The sequence below is a fragment of the Dasypus novemcinctus genome, chromosome 14, assembly GCF_030445035.2.
Source record: "Dasypus novemcinctus isolate mDasNov1 chromosome 14, mDasNov1.1.hap2, whole genome shotgun sequence".
NCBI classification, from domain to species: domain Eukaryota; kingdom Metazoa; phylum Chordata; class Mammalia; order Cingulata; family Dasypodidae; genus Dasypus; species Dasypus novemcinctus.
In genome coordinates, this window is record NC_080686.1 from 35,752,962 (window position 1) to 35,770,923 (window position 17,962).

A 17,962-nucleotide genomic window follows, 5' to 3' on the forward strand; every position below is an offset into this window, starting at 1 on the left:
ATCCTTTAAAGAATGGAATGAGGAGACTGCCCACCTGCAGAGAAGATTCAGGAGTAGAGCACTCCACGCCACCGAGGCCAGTGCCCATACTCCACAGGTGTCACAAGCTGCCTCTTGAACTATTCCATTGCTGGAATTGGCTGTCCACACCTACAGCTCCATCCCTGCCCCAGGCAGGGGAGGAAGGGGTATGAAGCTTCATCAGTCTCTCTGGGTAACTAAAGTCTTGGCCTGTACAACTTGGATTATTACACACAGCTGTGGCTCTGTCCCTACCCGTGGCAAAGGAGAAAATTGGGAGAAGCTTCATCTGGGCCTTGGGCAATGCGGGCAGCTTAAGCCTCCACAGCTTACAGGACCAACAACATTCTCAGCTCCTACTACACAACCAGCATGGGAGAAAGGGCAAGAAAGCCCTAAACTAAAGAGAAAAATTGCACCTAGAATAAACACATCTAGTAAGCCAGATGTCAAGATGCCAACAAAAAATTACAATCCACACCAAGAAACAGGAAGATATGGCCCAGGTAAAGGAAAAAGATAAGCCTCCAGATGACATAAAGGAGTTGAGACAGCTAATCATAGATGTTCAAACAAATTTCTTTAATAAATTTAATGAGATGGCTAAAGAGATTAAGGATATTAAGAAGAACCTGGGTGAGCACAAAGAAGAATTTGAAAGCATACATAGAAAAATAGCAGATCTTACAGGAATGAAAGACACAATAAATGAAATGAAAAATACACTGGAATCATATAATAGCAGATTTGAGGAGGCAGAAGAAAGGATTGCTAAGGTTGAAGTAATGGCCTCTGAAAGCAAACATACAAAGGAATAGATGAAGAAAAGAATGGAAAGAATTGAACAAGGTCTCAGGGAACTAAATGACAGCAAGAGATGTGCAAATAGTCATGTCAGGGGTGTCCCAGAAGGAGACGAGAAGGGAAAAGGGGCAGAAGGAATACTTGAAGAAATAATGGTAGAAAATTTTCCAACCCTGTTGAAAGAAGCACAATGTACTCCAATCCAAATAAATCTGAATAGACCAACTCCAAGACACATACTAATCAGAATGTCAAATGCCAAAGACAGAATTCTGAGAGCAGCAAGAAAAAAGCAATGCATAACATATAAGGGATATCCGATAAGATTAAATGCCAATCTCTCGTCAGAAACCCGGAACACAAGACGACAGTGGTATTATATAGTTAAGATACATCAAGAGAAAAATTTCCAGCCAAGAATGTTATATCCAGCAAGACTGTCTTTCAAAAATGAGGGTGAGTTTAGAATATTCACAGATAAACAGAAATTGAGAGAGTCTGTAACCAAGAGACTGGTTTTGCAGGAAATACTAAAGTGTGTCCTACAATCTGAAAAGAAAAGACAGGTGAGAGAGGCTTGGAAGAGAGTCTAGAAATGAAGATTATATAAGTAAAGTAACTTTCTCAAAAGAGTGGTGAAATTAAAATAAGACAGTAAAACCCAAAGGTCAAAAGGGGTGAAATAAGAACTGCTTTTACAGTAATAACATTAAATGTTAATGGAGTAAACTCCCCAATCAAAAGATAAAGACTGGCAGAATGGAAAAGAAAATATGAGACACCTATTCGCTGTCTGCAAGAGACTCATCTTAGGCCCAAGGATACCAATAAATTGAAAGTGAAAGGCTGGAAACAGATATTACATGCATTCAGTAACAAAAACAAAAACAAAAACAAAAATGGAGTACCTATGCTTATATTAGATGAAATAGACTTTAAAAGACACTGGTAATGCACAATCTGAGGATGAAGTCAGGGGGAAAATTTCATTTACAATAGCAACTAAAGAACCAAATATTTAGGAATAAACATAACCAACAATGTAAAGTACTTATATTCAGAAAACTACAACTCATTGTTAATGCAAATTTTAAAAAGACCGAAATAATTGGTAGAACATTCCATGCTCATGAATTAGAAGACTAAATATCATTAAAGACTCACTTCTACCCAAATTGATATACAGATTCAATGCAATCCCAATAAAAATTCGACCAGTATTTTTAAAATAAATGGAAAACATGATTATCAAATTTATTTGGAAGGGTAAGGGGTCCCAAATAGCCAGAAATATCTTAAAAAGGAAAAGTGAAGTTGGAGGATCTCACTTCTGGACTTTAAATCATATTACCTAGCTACAGTGGTAAAAACGTCATGGTACTGGCATAAAGACAGACCATAGGTTAATGGAACCAAAATGATGGTTAAGAAAGAGACTCTTACATCTATGATCAAATGATATTTGACAAGCCTGTCAAAGCCTGGGCAGAACAGTCTGGTCAACAAATGGTACTTTTTAGAATTGGATATCCATATATCCATAGCCAAAAGAAGGAAAGAGGACCCCTATCTCACACCTTATTAAAAAATTAACTCAAAATGGATAAAAAATCTGAACATAAAAGGAAGAACCATAAAGCTATTAGAAGAAAATGTAGGAAAATATCCTCAAGACCTGTTGGTAGGTAGTGGATTCTTAAAGGAGATAAGAGGAGGACTGAAATGGATTACTGATGCTTAATGTATGGAGAACTTTTAATTATCTTTATTGTAAAAGTGTGGAAATCTATAGAATTGATGGTAACATATTATAGTGAGTAATAGCTGGTTTATAAATGGGAATGTGGCCAAAAATGGTAGTCTAGGGATGTAAATGCCAATTGACAGAAAGTTAGAGAATGATCTAGGGACTGAATAGCACAATAAACCCAGAGGTGGAAGAGAATTGTGGTTGATGGTATAGACGCAAGAGTGTCCTTTGTGAGCTAGAGAAGATGTATGTCACTACTGCAGGGTAGTGGGAATGTGGAGAAGCATGGCAAAAAATACAACTGGAGTGACCTATGGATTGTGGTTAACAGTGATAAGGTAAGAGTCATGCATCCAAGCTAAAGATATACTGTGTTGATAATGATGGAGTGTTGATAATGATAATGATGGATGAAAAAGTGTGCCAAATGTACACTATGGAACTGGTAATAGTGTGGTCATATTATCTCATAATCTGTAACAAATGTTCCACCACAGTGTGGTGTGTTGATAGAGGGGTATTGTATGGGAATCCTGCCCATGTGCAGGATTGTTTTGTAAGTTACAACTTCTGTCATAAAAATATATTTTAAAAATAATAATAAGATGGGTTGGGGGAAAATACATGAAATTTAAGATAAGGACTATAGTTAGTAGTAAGATTTTGATGATATTCTTTCATTATTTATAACAAATGTCTTATAACAATGCAGGGTGTTGGTAGTGGGTTGACGTATGGGACCTCTGCATGATGTTATGCATGTTTGCTTTGTAAGTTCACAACTTTTACTATATACTTATTGTTTATGTATGTTTATGTATGTGTGATATACTTCAATAAATTTTTTGAAATGCCAAAAAAAAGTAAAGGAAGGTATTATGGTAATGACACATCATATAGTGAATAATAATAAAGAGATAGGGATTATTTAAAAGAATCAAGTGGAATCTCTGAACCTGAAAATTAAAATAACAGAAATAAAAAGTTCACTAGAGGGACTTGACAGGAGATATGAACTGGCAGAAGAAAGAATTAGTGAACTTGAAGATAGATTGAAAAAAAAATTCAAGCCAAAGAACATAGATAAAAAAGTCTGAAGAAAAATGAACAGAGCCTCAGAGAAATGTGGGCGATCATCAATCACACCAACATCCACATAATGGGAATACCAGAAAGAGAGGAGAGAGATATATAAAGGATCAGAAAAAAATATTTGAAGAAATAACGGCAGGAAATTTCACAAATTTATTGAAAAGCAATAATCTATACATCTAGAAAGCTCATTGATCTCCAAGTGAGATAAATGCTAAGAGATTTACAAATAGACACATATAATATAAAAGTTGAAAGACAGAGAACATCTGGAAATTAGCAAGAGAAAAATGAAAAGAGAAAACCTTGAAAGCAGCAAGAGGAAAACAATACATCACTTACTAAGAAACCACAATAAGATTGATAGCTGACTTCTCAGCAGAAACCAGGGAGACTAGAGGCAGTGGCATAACATATTCAAAGTGCTCAAAGGAAACAAAAACAAAAACCTGTCAACCAAGAAACCTATATTCAGCAAATCTATCTTTCAGAAGACCTTCCCAATAAACAGAAACTGAGAGAATGTATTGCTAGCAGACCTGCTTTTAAAGAAATACTAAAGTTCTTCAGGTCAAAAGCAAGTGACTCCAGACAGGAATTTGAAACTACAGGAAGAAACAAAGAGCACAAGATAATTATGTAATTATTAAAAAAACATTCCAAATACAGAATTTTCCTCCTTCTCATAATTGCCTTAGAAGCAATTATATAAATTTACAGAATGTCACGTTAGGCCTATGACATATAGAAATATATGTGCAATTAGTCAATTACAGCAAAATGAGGTGGGTGGGGGCAAAACTATTGGACTACTGAGACAGGCCAGTTAGGGAACTGAGACAGGTCTGGAATCTGGCAGAAAAACTGCTGCCATTGGACACATGGCCTTAGGTATCCCCGGATGCTGCTGGAAGACCCTTATGCAAAATCCCATGGAACAAGATTTCCTCCAGAAGCCAGGAGAAGCCCTGGACATTCTCCAGGGGCCTTTATCATTGGGCCCTCCCTGGGCATTAATGGGTAGGATGATCAATCAAAACAGCAAACAGCTGGGACCTCCCCTGTCATTAGCAAAGGGGCAGAATAATTAATGGTTTAAAAAGCAAGCACCAAAGCAAACCCCCCACCCCTGGCCTTGCCTTCTTCCCCACTGCCTGGAATACCACACAAGTAAAACCTAGGTATTTGTAATCTCTAATGGGGAATTGGCCCTCCTTATCACTTTTTAGCCCCTTCCCCTCTATCTGGGACCCTTAATCTGTTATTTTCTCCCATTTCTCTTCCCTCCCCCTTCCTTAATAAATTACTGGCCAAACTAACCTGGCTTGCTCTTGAAATCATTTCTTGTTGCTTAGCCAAGAATCTAGGGAAAATCTAGCAACACTACCAAAATGATAACAGATGTCTTACTTTCCCAGGGCTGCCCTAAAAAAGTACCACAAACCAAGTGGCTTTAAATATCAGAAATTAATTGTCTCACAGTTCTGGAGGCTAAAACTTCAAAAGCAAAGTGTCATCAGGGTCATGCTCCCTATGAAACCTATAGGGAAGAATCTTTCCTTGCCTCTTCTAGCATCTGGTGATTATGGGTAATCCATGACATTCTTTGGCTTGCAGCTGCAGTGCTTTAATCTCTGCCTCCATTGTCACCTGTCATTCTCCCCTCTCATGTCTATCTCTTTGTCTGTGTTCAAATGTCCTCATTTCATAAGGACAGCAATCACATTGGTTTATAGCCTTATCTTAACTAATTACATTTTTAAAGACCCTATTTCTAAATAAGGACACATAAATGGAATTGGGAGTTTGAAATTAAACGTATCTTTGTGGAGGACACAATTCAACCCATAAAGAAATCATCAAACAATTACAATAAATAAATATATTAAATATAATATTATTTAGTATACAATAGAAGACATTCCATCTCCTTTTTAGAAGGTTATCTTTTCTGTTTTAAAAATACAGAAGTGCACAGAATTACAAAACAAACATGTTTCTCTACCACCCAATATTAACAAAGTTTAAGAATTTACAAGTTTTCTTTGTACTTTTTCATGAAAAGAAATAAAAATTTTCTACCCCCACTTTCATTCATTCTTTTCCAGAGAAAACCAATTTTATAAATTTAATGTGAATCTTTGAAGTCTGTTTATAATTATTCTGATCTTTTAATTTTATATAAATAAGTTGTACACACCTTCTGCAACTTTTTTTCCCAATCAAGATCAGGTTTTATTTATACATATAGATCTAGTTTACTCATCTTAGCTGCTGTTTATAAGTTCTATGAATATATGGTTATTATCCATTCTCCCACAGATAGTCATGTGAATTGTTTCCAACGTTCCAATATTACAAACAATGCCACAGTTAGCATCCTTCTATATGCCTCCTTTTACATGTGTGCAGGTATTTCTCTAGGGTATATTGCTAGAATTGGATTCACTGGGTCTTGAGATGTACAAATTTTTAACTTTACATGGTATTACTAAATTGTTTTCTTGTGTTCTAATATCAATTTATACTGAATAAGTAGTTATATCAACTTGTATATGATGTGTTTTTAAAATTTTTTCTTAACTAATTGATTTTATTGATACATATTAATAAATCATACAACCCATCCAAAATGTATACTCAGTGATATTTGTTATACTCATAAAGTTGTGCACTCATCACTACAATCATTATTAAAGGATTTTCATTATTTCAATCATAATATAATAATAAACAAAGAAAATTCTTCACCTCTCAATCTCTCTATGCTTCCTCTGCTGTCCACAGGTGCTATTTCTGGCTATTTTTGCACATTTATTCACTTTTTAAGCAGTTTTATTGAGATATATTCACATACCATATGATCTGTCCAAAGTGTGCAATCAATGGCTTTTAGTATAATCGCAATATTGTGCATTCATCACCACAAAAAATTTTAGAACAATTTCATTACTCCAAAAAAGAAAAATTCCATATCCCTTAGCAATCACCTCTCAATTCCTCTATCCTTCTCCAGTCCTACATAACCACTAATCTGTCTTTATAAATTGAGTTATATTTACATTTTATATAAATGGAATCATATAGTATGTAGTACTTTGTGTTTGGTTATAAGAGTTTCTTAAACCCACATACTTGTGTATTCTTGTAATGATTAAGCCATTTTAATTTTTGCTAGGTTTTGGATGTAAAATAGTACCTCATTGTTATATTAATTTTTTTTCCTGAAAATCAGTGTTTATTTGCTTTTTAGGTTTCCTCTTTTGTGAACTGACTATTCCTTTGCCCATTTTTTGCCCATTTTTGTAGATGGTTTTGTCTTATTCCAGTGATTTATAGCATTTCTTTATATATTCTGAGTACTAACTTTATGTGCTTTGTATATTGCAATATCTTCTTCCACTATTTATTTTTAATTTTATAGTGTCTTTTATCCTAACAGAATATTTTAATTTTGATATAATCAAGTTTGTCAATTTCTTTATGAATGTCACATTTAAGTAATCCTTTCCTACTTTAAGATATAAAAATGTCAAGATATCCTAAATACTTGGGTCTGATTCTGAGCCTTTTATACTGTTTCACTGATTCCACTGACCACCCTTGAGCCAATATCACACTGCTGTATTTTCTAAAAGTTATAATATGTATATGTGTGTGTAAGCAAGTTTTCTTGTTCTTGTTTTACTTCCTTGTTTTGGTGAAGCTTCCTGAGAAAGAGTGCATAGAAGTAAAAAATTTTGAGAATACACATGTCTGAAAATTGTATTTCACCATCAAGCTTAATTAATAGCTTGTGCTATGAAACAAATTCTAGGTTAGTTTTTCTAAAAATTTTGAAAGTACTTGTAGCAGTTTGAATATGGTTATGAATTTCAAAAATAGATATTGGATTATGTTTGTAATCTGGTCTGTACCTGGGCACGATTGAGTTATGATTGGGGCTTTGGGTGTGGACTCACAGATAAAAGGCATGGCAAAGGACCCAGCTGAGGGTTTTTGATGTTCAAGTTTTGATGTTGGAGTTTGATGCTGAAGCCTTAAGCTGGAGCCCTGGGAAGTAAGCTCACAGAGGAAAGAGACGCCAGCCCCAGGAAGAGAGGAACACTGGGCCCAGGAAGAAGCGAGCCCTGGGAAGAAAGGAACCTTGAACCCAGAGAGAAGCAAGACCCTGGAAGGGAGGAACCCAGGAAGCCTGAACCCTCGCAGCCATCAGCAGCCATCTTGCTCCAACATGTGAAAATAGACTTTGGTGAGGGATGTAACTTAAGCTCTATGGCCTGGTATCTGTAAGCTCCTACCCCAAATAAATACCCTTTATAAAAACCAACCACTTTCTGGTATTTTGCATCAGCACCCTTCTCATTGACTAATACAGTACTCTTCCATCATTTATGTTTCCAGTGTTACTGTTGAGAAATCTGATGCTATTCTGATTCCAACTTCTAAATTCTGATGTTATATCTTCTGTTATTCTCATAAATCCTTATGAATTTATGCCACTTGAATTTTTTAATCCTTTACTATTATTTCAATAGACTTTTAGGAATGAGTACATTAATGAATGTTCAATCACTATCTTTAGTAATTTGAATTCTCTGCAATTCATTTTTTACTCTCTACTGTTCAGTTTCTCAAACCAAACACTACTGGCATTTTGAGTAGGATGACTATTATGCCAAAGTATCTCACATATTATAGGAAATTTTTCTATTCCTTTTGTTCCTTTCCATATTGTCCTTTTCTTTTCCACAATGTTCCATTATTTTTAGTTCTTGACATGCAAACTCTCCATTTGTTGCATCTAAGTCTCCTTCCTTATGATTCATTTCCTTACACAATTTGTAATCTTTGCAAACTCATTTTTAGAGAGATTGCTATCTATGAGAGTCTAGAGTTCCCTAAACTGTGGAACCTTTGCTATACAGAGAGGGTCTCCATTGGTCTCTGCCTGGTCTTGTATTTCAGAGGTATCAGATCAATTTCTTAGATTGACATCCTTGAACCATATAAATTCAGAATCTAGACTCCAACTGATGCAGGGCATGAAGCTCTAACCTCTAGCAGCTGACTCAGCCTCCTCGGGACAAGGGGTGATAGTTTTCTAGTTTTTTCAGGGTCAAGGTACTTGTAGCAGATTATATTTTTCAAAGATGACTACACTAATACATATTCTAGTCCATATGCTCTTCTTACAATGTGATGTTGACTCCACCCCATTAAGTGTGAGGTCTGTTTCTTTCCTGAAATTAATGGAGCAGAACCTTCCAACTGCTTCAACCAATGAAATGCAGTAGAAGGGACACTGTGATTTCTACGGTTAGGTTATAAAAGTGATATGCCTTCCACCTGGCAGGCTCTCTCTCCTAACACTCACTTTGGAACCCAACTATCATTTTGAGAAGAAGCCAGGTGACATGGATAAGCCACACATAGAGGTTGTAGCTGACATCCTTAGCTAAGGCTTTAGCTGATAGCCAGAATCAATCACCAGACATGTGAGTGAAAGCCTTCCAATGAATCCAACCCCTAAACTTCAAACCTTCTAGCTAAGACCCCAGCAGAGCTTAGCTGTCCCTGCTGTACAATGTCCAAATTCCTGACACACAGAAACCATGCGCACAGTAAATGATTACTTTGCACCACTAAGTTTTGGATAAATATGTTATGCAGTTTCAATATTCCTTTGTGACTCCCTACGTTTAGCAGATGGCTCAGCAGTGGCTTCTTTTATTTTAAATCTTAAAAAAAAAATTTTATTTATTCATTTATTTCTCCCCACCACCTCATTGTTTGCACTTGCTGTGGTCTGTTCATCTTCCTTGTTTCTTTAGGATGCACCAGGAACCGAATCTGGGACCTCTGAACCACTTGAGCCACCTCTGTTCCCTGCTTTGTTGTGTCTCTCACCATGTTTTTCTTCTTGTCTCTTTTTGCATCATCTTGTTTTATCAGCTTGCCAGGCCTGCCCATAGCACCAGCTCACTGTCTTCTTTAGGAGGCACAAAGACTGAACCAGGGACCTTCCATGTGGTAGGCAGGAGCTCAATTGCTTGAACCACAACCACTTCCCTCAGCAGTGGCTTCTTATGTGAACATTCCTATGTTCACAGAGCCTATGTCCTGGTTTCTTTACCTTTTGAGAGACAATATCCCAGCTTGCAGTCATTAAGGCCTAAGTCTGATTCATTTACCTATAGTCATTTTTGCTTCAGTTGCCATTAATTGCACTAAATTTGCATAACCTCTTTTACTGGTGTTCTAGTCCAGAGAGAGGGGTTCCGATAGGGGCCTTGTGAGAAATACTGGAATAAGACTGGGCTGAGATCATGGACAAATGTGAATGCTGGGCAAAGTGGTCTGTAGTTTCTTTTTGACCTTGAAGAGACACTGAAGAAAATAAAAGTACCTCCAAACTATGGTAGGAGAGGGTCACTGGTGTATAGTGTTGGTGGTGGGAGGATGCGTGGGGAAGAGGGCACCTGGGGCATGCCTCTATGAAATATAAATATACTCATGTGGTGAAGCAACCCAGACATTGAAGGACAAATACTACATGACCTCAATGATATGAAGTAAACAAGCTGCCCTAGATAGCAAGAGACTGAACGATAGGCTTACAGGAAATCGGAGGGTGGAGGAAGGATATGAGCCGATGTCTGCAGGGGTGGAATTTAAGACGAGATGGTGGTAAGTATGAACACAAAGAAGAGATAAAAGGGGGGCAAGGGGGTGCCTTTGGTTGGGGCTTTGCGGGTTTGAGGGTGGCTGGGGAGGGACGGATGGGTAACGTTGCCCAAAAGTGGGGGGAGGGAGGGGTAGCATACGAACACAGGAGAGGGTCAGGTGTTGGTGGAGAGTAAAATGCCGAGAAAATCTTATCAAAATATAATAAAGAGGGTTACCTGTTTAGAATGCTCGGAGGGGAGGGTCTGATGCAGGACGGGCTCCTAGGGAATGTCTAAATGCTCATTCTGCCAGAGTGGGTGACACCATGGGGTAGAAACCCAAGTAGTGGGAGTGGGGGTGGACCCACATCCTGGGGAGGACTAATGCCATCAAATAGAGGGAACTGTATCCCTCGAGAGAAAGGGTGGCTCCCAGGGCATTGGGGCAGTTGAGCAAGTTAGGCCCTGAACACTATTCCATCTATCTCTGGAAGTGGCTCCTCAGGAAACGGAGGTTGGCTGTCACTGTGGGCACCAAGGTGGAAGGGAAAATGGACGTTAAATGTGTGGAACCAAAGTAAATGGGGGGTAAGAGAGGAGTTTCTTGAGAGTACACAAGGATGGATATAAAACATGTAATATTACACCATAACATATAGGAGATGACAGACTGATAATGTAAACCATAATGTAAAACATAGGATAACTAAAAATGTAAAGAACTGTGTATCCTAAAGTATGCACCATAATGTAAGCACAGATGTCACCTTGTTAGAAAGCTAATGTCTCAGACTCTGTATATCACTTTAAGTAAATATGATATGAATAGGGCATAAGAGTATCACTGTGGAAGGGAAAAGGTTTTCTGGTGGATGTGTGGGAGTGCTGTATATTATATATATACATTGCTGTGGTCTAGGACTCCTGTGAAGAAAAGCTGAATAATTAGGGGGGGAAAAAAAAAAAAAGAAAAAGATAGGATGTGGAATTTTTTCAAGTCAACATTCTTTATCTAAGTTCTTTATCTAACTTTATCCAAGTTCTTTATCTATCCTTTAAACCCATCGCTATATGCCATTCCCTAGTAAGGGACCATGACATTATATTGGGCTTCAAATTTCGGGGAGTTCTGGATCACAGTGTTTCAACAATGGCAATGGAGGGATACTGGTATGGGATACCAATGACAGGTGATATATGGCTGACAGGGAGCTGTACAGAACATATGTTCAGGGTGCATGGTAATGTTTGGATATACTCATAGTGGCAACAATTAAAAACCACAGCAGGGGGGGTACTGGGTTCCTGGCCAGTGGTGCTCTGTCGTGGTCCCTAGGGGAGCAGCGACAGTCTCCCAGGTACAGTGGCGGGGACCGGGAGGGAGTGAGGGTTCAACAGTGAGCCCCTGATGCTAATGACTATGCTTGTGAGCTGATAAACCTAAAATAAGAACAAGGCCTAGAGCAACATTGTGCCTGGGAATTTCCTCCTGTCAGCCTTCATGTTACTCAAATGTGGCCAGTCTCGAAGCCAAACTCAGCATGTAAATGCAATGCCTTCCCCCCAGCGTGGGACATGACACCCGGGGATAAGCCTCCCTGGCAACGAGGGACCACTATCAACTACCAACTGATGATGCAACTGGAAAATGACCTTATACAGAAGGTTCAATGCGGATCAGCAGAATATCCATGTCTACATAAAATACCATGACTTTAAAATGCTGTTTGACCTAAAGTAAGGGGGAAATGGAAAGGAGAAATGAGTTTATATGGCTACGAGTTTCTAAAAAAGAGTCTGGAGGCTGGCAGAAGGATTGCCCTCATGCACAACTGAGCAGAGTCAGAGAGACAGATAAAGCAGATACAACTCCCAGATATTGGTTCCTTTGAGGGCTAAAGAGACCCACGGGAGTTATGGTCATGGCCGATGGGGTTAACTACCAGGGCAGATGGCCCCTCTTTGGAAATGGTGTTTATGTGTGATGAATCTGGACTCAGATGGGATCTCCCTTCATAAGACTTTCATGCTAATGTGCTGGAGGTGCAGTTAATGTTGGGGTTTAAGATATATTTAGGGGATTTGAATCTCTGGACTGACAATGTGATAGCCAGGTCCTGAGCCTCAACAGACTCCAGCACCTACAATCTGATCTATTGGACTTACCACACTCAGCTAAGATGGAGTTGAAGAAGGACAACCACCACACCATGGAGCCTAGAGTGATTACAACTGAAAATGGGAGGATTGCATCCAGCATCCATGTGGAATCTGAGCCTCCTCTTGACATAGAGGTGCAATGGACACAACCAATCCAATGTCCACATAGAAGAGGTGGCATTGGATTGGGAAAAGTGGACATGGTGGACGATGGGTATGGGGAAAGGCAGGAAGAGATGAGAGGTGGAGGCGTCTTTGGGACATGGAGCTGCCCTGGATGGTGCTTCAGAGGTAATCACCGGACATTGTAAATCCTCACAGGGCCCACTGGATGGAATGGAGGAGAGTATGGGCCATGATGTGAACCACTGTCTATGAGGTGCAGAGGTGCCCAAAGATGTACTTACCAAATCCAATGGATGTGTCATGATGATGGGAACAAGTGTTGTTGGGGGGGGGAGAGGGGGGGTGGGGGGGTGGGGTTGAATGGGACCTCACATATATATTTTTAATGTAATATTATTACAAAGTCAATTAAAAAATAAATAAATAAATAAATAAATAAATAAAATAAATATACTCATGTGTTCATAGAGTATTATCTCAGTGGGTGGAGACCCACACAATAACCAACAAAATATTAAATTACCATCCTGAGGAGTCCTGCTACATTCTCTAATAGACTGGCAAGAATCTCTAGAGTACACAGCAGAGCCTAATAAATAAAAGAGAAAAGACCAATATACCAAGCCTTCAATACTTATGCTTGTATTTATGAACTTTATACTTGTAAAAATGAAATCTAGCCTAATAATATCTATTGCCTAAGAGTTACCTCCTGAAAATCTCCTTGTTACTCAAAAGTGGCCTCTCTCTAGGCCAAACTCAGCAAATAAACTCATTATCTACCACCCTACATGGGATATGATTCCCAGGGATAAGCCTCTGTGGCACCAAGGGATCAATGCATTCGGAAAAAGACCTTGACCAAAAGGGAAAAACATTAAATAACGAAAGATTTTTACAGCTAAGAGATTTCAGAGTGAGTGGGGAGGTCATTCCAAAGGTTACGTTATACACATCTCAGACAGATCTCACTGTCCTAGTAACCAAAGCTTCAAACAGAGCGTGAGGGTTCTAAGGACAGCTATGGGCAAGGCACACAACCATGAAATCGGCACCCCATCAGTGGGCCTTACATGCAATAACCTACTTCCTTAATGTAACAGAATTAGACTCATTTATAATTTCCCTACACAAGACTCTTCTACCCTTTTATTTGAACCTATAATTAGTACTATATCCATTAAATATATGCCCCAGATACTTAAATCTTCAGTCTGTTCATATGCCAAAAGAACCAGAAGTTGTGAAGGAAGGGGGAGGGAAGAATAGGTAGAACATAGGGCATTTTTTTATGGTATTAGAATTGTTCTGCATGATATTGCAATGATGAATATAAGCCATTACATGTTGTGCCAAAACCTATAAAATTGTATGGTGTGAAGTATCAACCATAATGTCTATTACAGACCATGGCTAGCAGTAATGTTTCAATATTTGTTCATCAACTGTAACAAATGTACCTCATTAAAGTAAAAAGTAATTAACGGGAAAATGTGAGAGGGGGAGGGAGTGGGGTATATGGGAATGCCACATATATATATATATTTTTTTGGTTTTTTGTTTGTTTGTTTTTAAAAAGGAGGTACTGGGTGGGGATTGAATCCAGGACCTCACATATGGGAAGGAGGTGGTCAAACACTGAGCTATAATATATCTGCCAACCAAGGAGAGTTAGTTTTTTCATTTGTTTTTTAAAGAGGTACCAGGGATTGAACCCAGGACCTCATACAGGAAGCAGGTGCTCAACCATTTGAGCTACATTCACAACCCTCTATATTTTCTATGTAACTTTTATATAAACTAAAGCTTCTTTAAAAATAAAAAAAAAGTTAAAAAAAAAGAGAAAATAAAGATTAAAAAAAAATAGTGCTTCCAACTCTCATTGCCCCAGTGGGGACTAAATTTTAAAATGCCTGTAAGGTGTTCAGCCCAGTACCTGACAATGCAATAAACAATAAGTGCCAGCTACTATTTTAGTTATTAAATAAGAAGAAACCCAAACTTGTTTGTCTCACAAATCTGTTGATGGAAACATAAACTGGTAAAAGATTTCTTCTAAGGCAAGATTCTGTCAAAAAATTTTAAATGTACATATCATACCACTGACCCAGCAATTCTGCTTCCATAAATTCATTCTATAGAACTGTTCCCATGTGTAAGAATGTTCATTGTTGCATTGTTTATAATAAGGAAAAACTGTAACCAATCTTAATGAGCAAGGTTACATAAATTACATCTATACTACAAAACATTCAATGTAGCCCTAAGTAAACTGACATGGTAAGGTATTATACTATCTTATAAATGAAAAGAAAAATTCAAAAGAATTCATATATGATCCCATTTATGACAAAGAAGAAAAGAAAGAAAGAAAAAAGAATAGAGGAATAAACACTAAATTAGGAAGGGAGAAGGAATAGAAAGAGGGTTTTCACTTCTAATTGTATGTACTTCTGTGCTGTTTGAATGAGAAACATTAAAACATTAATGTATTATAATGTAATGCGATTTTAAAACGTAAGGAAGAACTTAAAATTGTTGGCATTTTCCCCACAGAGATACCCAGTTTTCATGAAGCCTATGAGCCCAAAAAAGTTGTAGAGGAAAAGCAGTATAGATTTAAACCAATCTTCACTAGGATTTTTAACACTTTGTGGGGGGAAAAAAGCACACAAATTATAGGTCAATCAGAAAAGGTACAAGGCAAAATTGGCGATGAAAATGGGGTTTGAACAATCTAACATGCTCAGTGTCCCATCCTGGTCCCCATGGGTAGAAGTGTGGGAAAAGAGGAATACAGTGGCAATCAAAGAAAGGAAACACACTCTCTCCACCTCTTAAGTTTATACACTAGGAGAGATGGAGGTATGCCCACTTAAGGGATGTATGCGTGTGTGCTGTGTGCTTGCTTGCACCAGTACGTGAGGGGTGCACAAGGGAAATACCAACTTGCCTAAGGGAGCTACCAATCCGGCGGGCAGGCCCCATTCCCCTGGTTTCATCCTCATCTGTCACCGTAATCCGACCGCTCACTACAGCCTGGGCCAGGTCCTCATGCCCCTGCCTTCCTACCAATTTCCCTCACAAAGTGCTACAAGAGAATCCTGGGAAAGGCCCATTGGCTTCTCTGGCCCGTTTCCTCATCAGGGGAGCGCACCGGAGCAGACAATTTCCGGGGCCGTCCTCCCTCCAGCCTGTCCTGGCGAGATCTCCCTGGCCCTCCTAAACCCCTTCTCCTCAGCCGGGGCTCCTCCGGGAGACCTGCCCGGCCGCCCGCACTCACGGTCCCCGCCGCTCCACCGAAGCGAGGGGCTTCTTGGCGAGCCTGTCCGGTCGCGCCTGGGTCGGAGGCTCCTGCGGCGGGGGCAGCGCCGACAGCGGGGGCAGCGGGCAGCGCGGGAGCCGGCAGTGGACCGGCGCCGACCCGATCTTGGGCGCTCGCCCTGCCGTGTCGCGGGTCTGGCCGCGGGGCGCGGCGGGCGGGCGCGCGCTCGCCCGGGCGCCGCACACTGAACGAGCATGCTCGGCGGCCGGCAGCCCGGCGATGCTGGCGAGGGAGCGCAGCGCAGCCCGCCCGGCCCGGCCGGCCCAGCGGCTCCCGGTGGCTCCCGGAGCCCCGCCCTCCCGCGCGCGCCGTTGCTAGGCGCCCGGGCCTCGTGGGGCAAGTTCTGTAGGCGCCACCTTCCGGGTCGCTGTCGCCGGAGAGCCTGAATCGAAGCTGGGTCTAGGCGAACAGGGGCCAGTCGTGATGCAAGGTGAGTGGGGCACCAAGGTACAAAGAGCCAAGGCGGTATGAGGGGGCAGTGGACATTCGGAGCTCAGGGTGCTAGGTTGTTTGCAAACCAGTTTATCAAAACTTTACCAGAATCAAAGTAATCGGCCTCTACGAAGACTACGGAGTCTGGACCCTTCAGAAATTACTCCAGCAATACCCGGCTAGCCCGTCCAATTTAAGTGGCAAGTTCTCTCACCCAAGCTGCTCAGATTCGATGTTTCTATGACTCTTTTGTTTAGGCCCTTTGGTGAGAGGTTAGGTGTGAGTCCCCTCCCTAATCTGAGAGATATGGGCTCTACTTTCCCACAGTAGGATTTTAGCATTTATATCTTTTTTCCAAATGTCTGCCTTAATTTCTTTCTTAATTTCACCCTGACTAGGGGTGCAAGCTTTAGTCCTGGTAATTAAGTTTCAGATCCTACAAAACTCCTGAAACTGCCTGAGACAGACCACTTTTCTCAGTTCTCATTCATGACTTGCTAAGTTCGGTATTAACTCTTCTCAGCTACTCTGTTTAAGAAAACTAACTCAAATCAGACATGGAATAGTTGTGTGACCTTGGCCAAAAGGCAAACTATCTCTTCATTTACAAACTGGGGATACTGTAATACTAATAGGACGGTAGGCTGCACATTAAAAATTACATGGAGAACTGGGGCCCATCTCTAAGTCAATTAAGAATTTAGTTCTGGGGATGCAAAGAGGAGAATCAGCAATTTAGAATTATGTGGATTGATAACTCTCAGTTAAGTGACAGTATGTTTTATTATTAAATGGCCTCCAACAATACCTTTCACCCACCATTTATCCCATTTTCTTATTCCCATGCCTTTGCTCATGGTGTTCCATTACCAAGTGTCCACCTCTGTGAAACTTTCCAATCCTCACAGCATGAACCATTTCCTTTATCCCCCTAGCATTTTCCATACTTATGCTTGTATTTTAATTGACTATAAATTAGGCATTTTTTTTTTCAAGTTTTGCCTATACTGGGCTTTCAGGATGTATTTTCTCCCTTCTCAATCTACCTTCCTGTAAAACTCTTACAGAACACCTCTAATTCTACCCAAAGATCCTACCTCTAATTGCCTATACAATAAAATAATTTTCTGAGTCCTGCAAATTAAAAAAAATTCATAAATCCACATTCCAATCCCCTTTCACTCACCGTTCCAATACCCAAGGACTACAAGGTGCCAGAAGCTGCAAAACTTTCAAATGGTTCTTGTCCTAGGGAGGCTAGATTCACTCAGTTGAACAACAAAGGTACATACAATGCACCAGGCAGTGTTCCACTAAATGCTAAAACACAGTATAAGACTCAAACCTTATAGTGGGGAGGAAATGGAAAAAACACATAAACAAGTAAATATAAAAAGAATTTCAGACAGTTAAGAAACACTATGAAGAAAAACAGGGTTAGGTGGAAGACAATGTTAGCGAAGATCTAAGAATTAAAAAGAGGCCAAGTACACAAACCTGGAGGCCGAGTTTTCTAGACAAAAGGATTAGCTGAGACCCTACAACAGAAGCTTGGCATTTTTTAGAAATAAAAATATAGCTGGG

The 17,962-nt window shown here is 39.7% G+C and overlaps 1 protein-coding gene across 1 annotated transcript in view; it reads right to left on the reverse strand.

Annotated features, from left to right (window-relative positions):
• Positions 1 to 16,048, reverse strand: part of C14H8orf89 (chromosome 14 C8orf89 homolog) — a 71,994-nt gene extending 55,946 nt beyond the window's left edge. The window contains exon 1 of the mRNA XM_058275650.2: positions 15,905 to 16,048. The gene's annotated coding sequence lies outside the window, so the exon portion shown is untranslated. The remainder of the gene's footprint in view (positions 1 to 15,904) is intronic.
• Between the last annotated feature and the right edge of the window lie 1,914 nt (positions 16,049 to 17,962).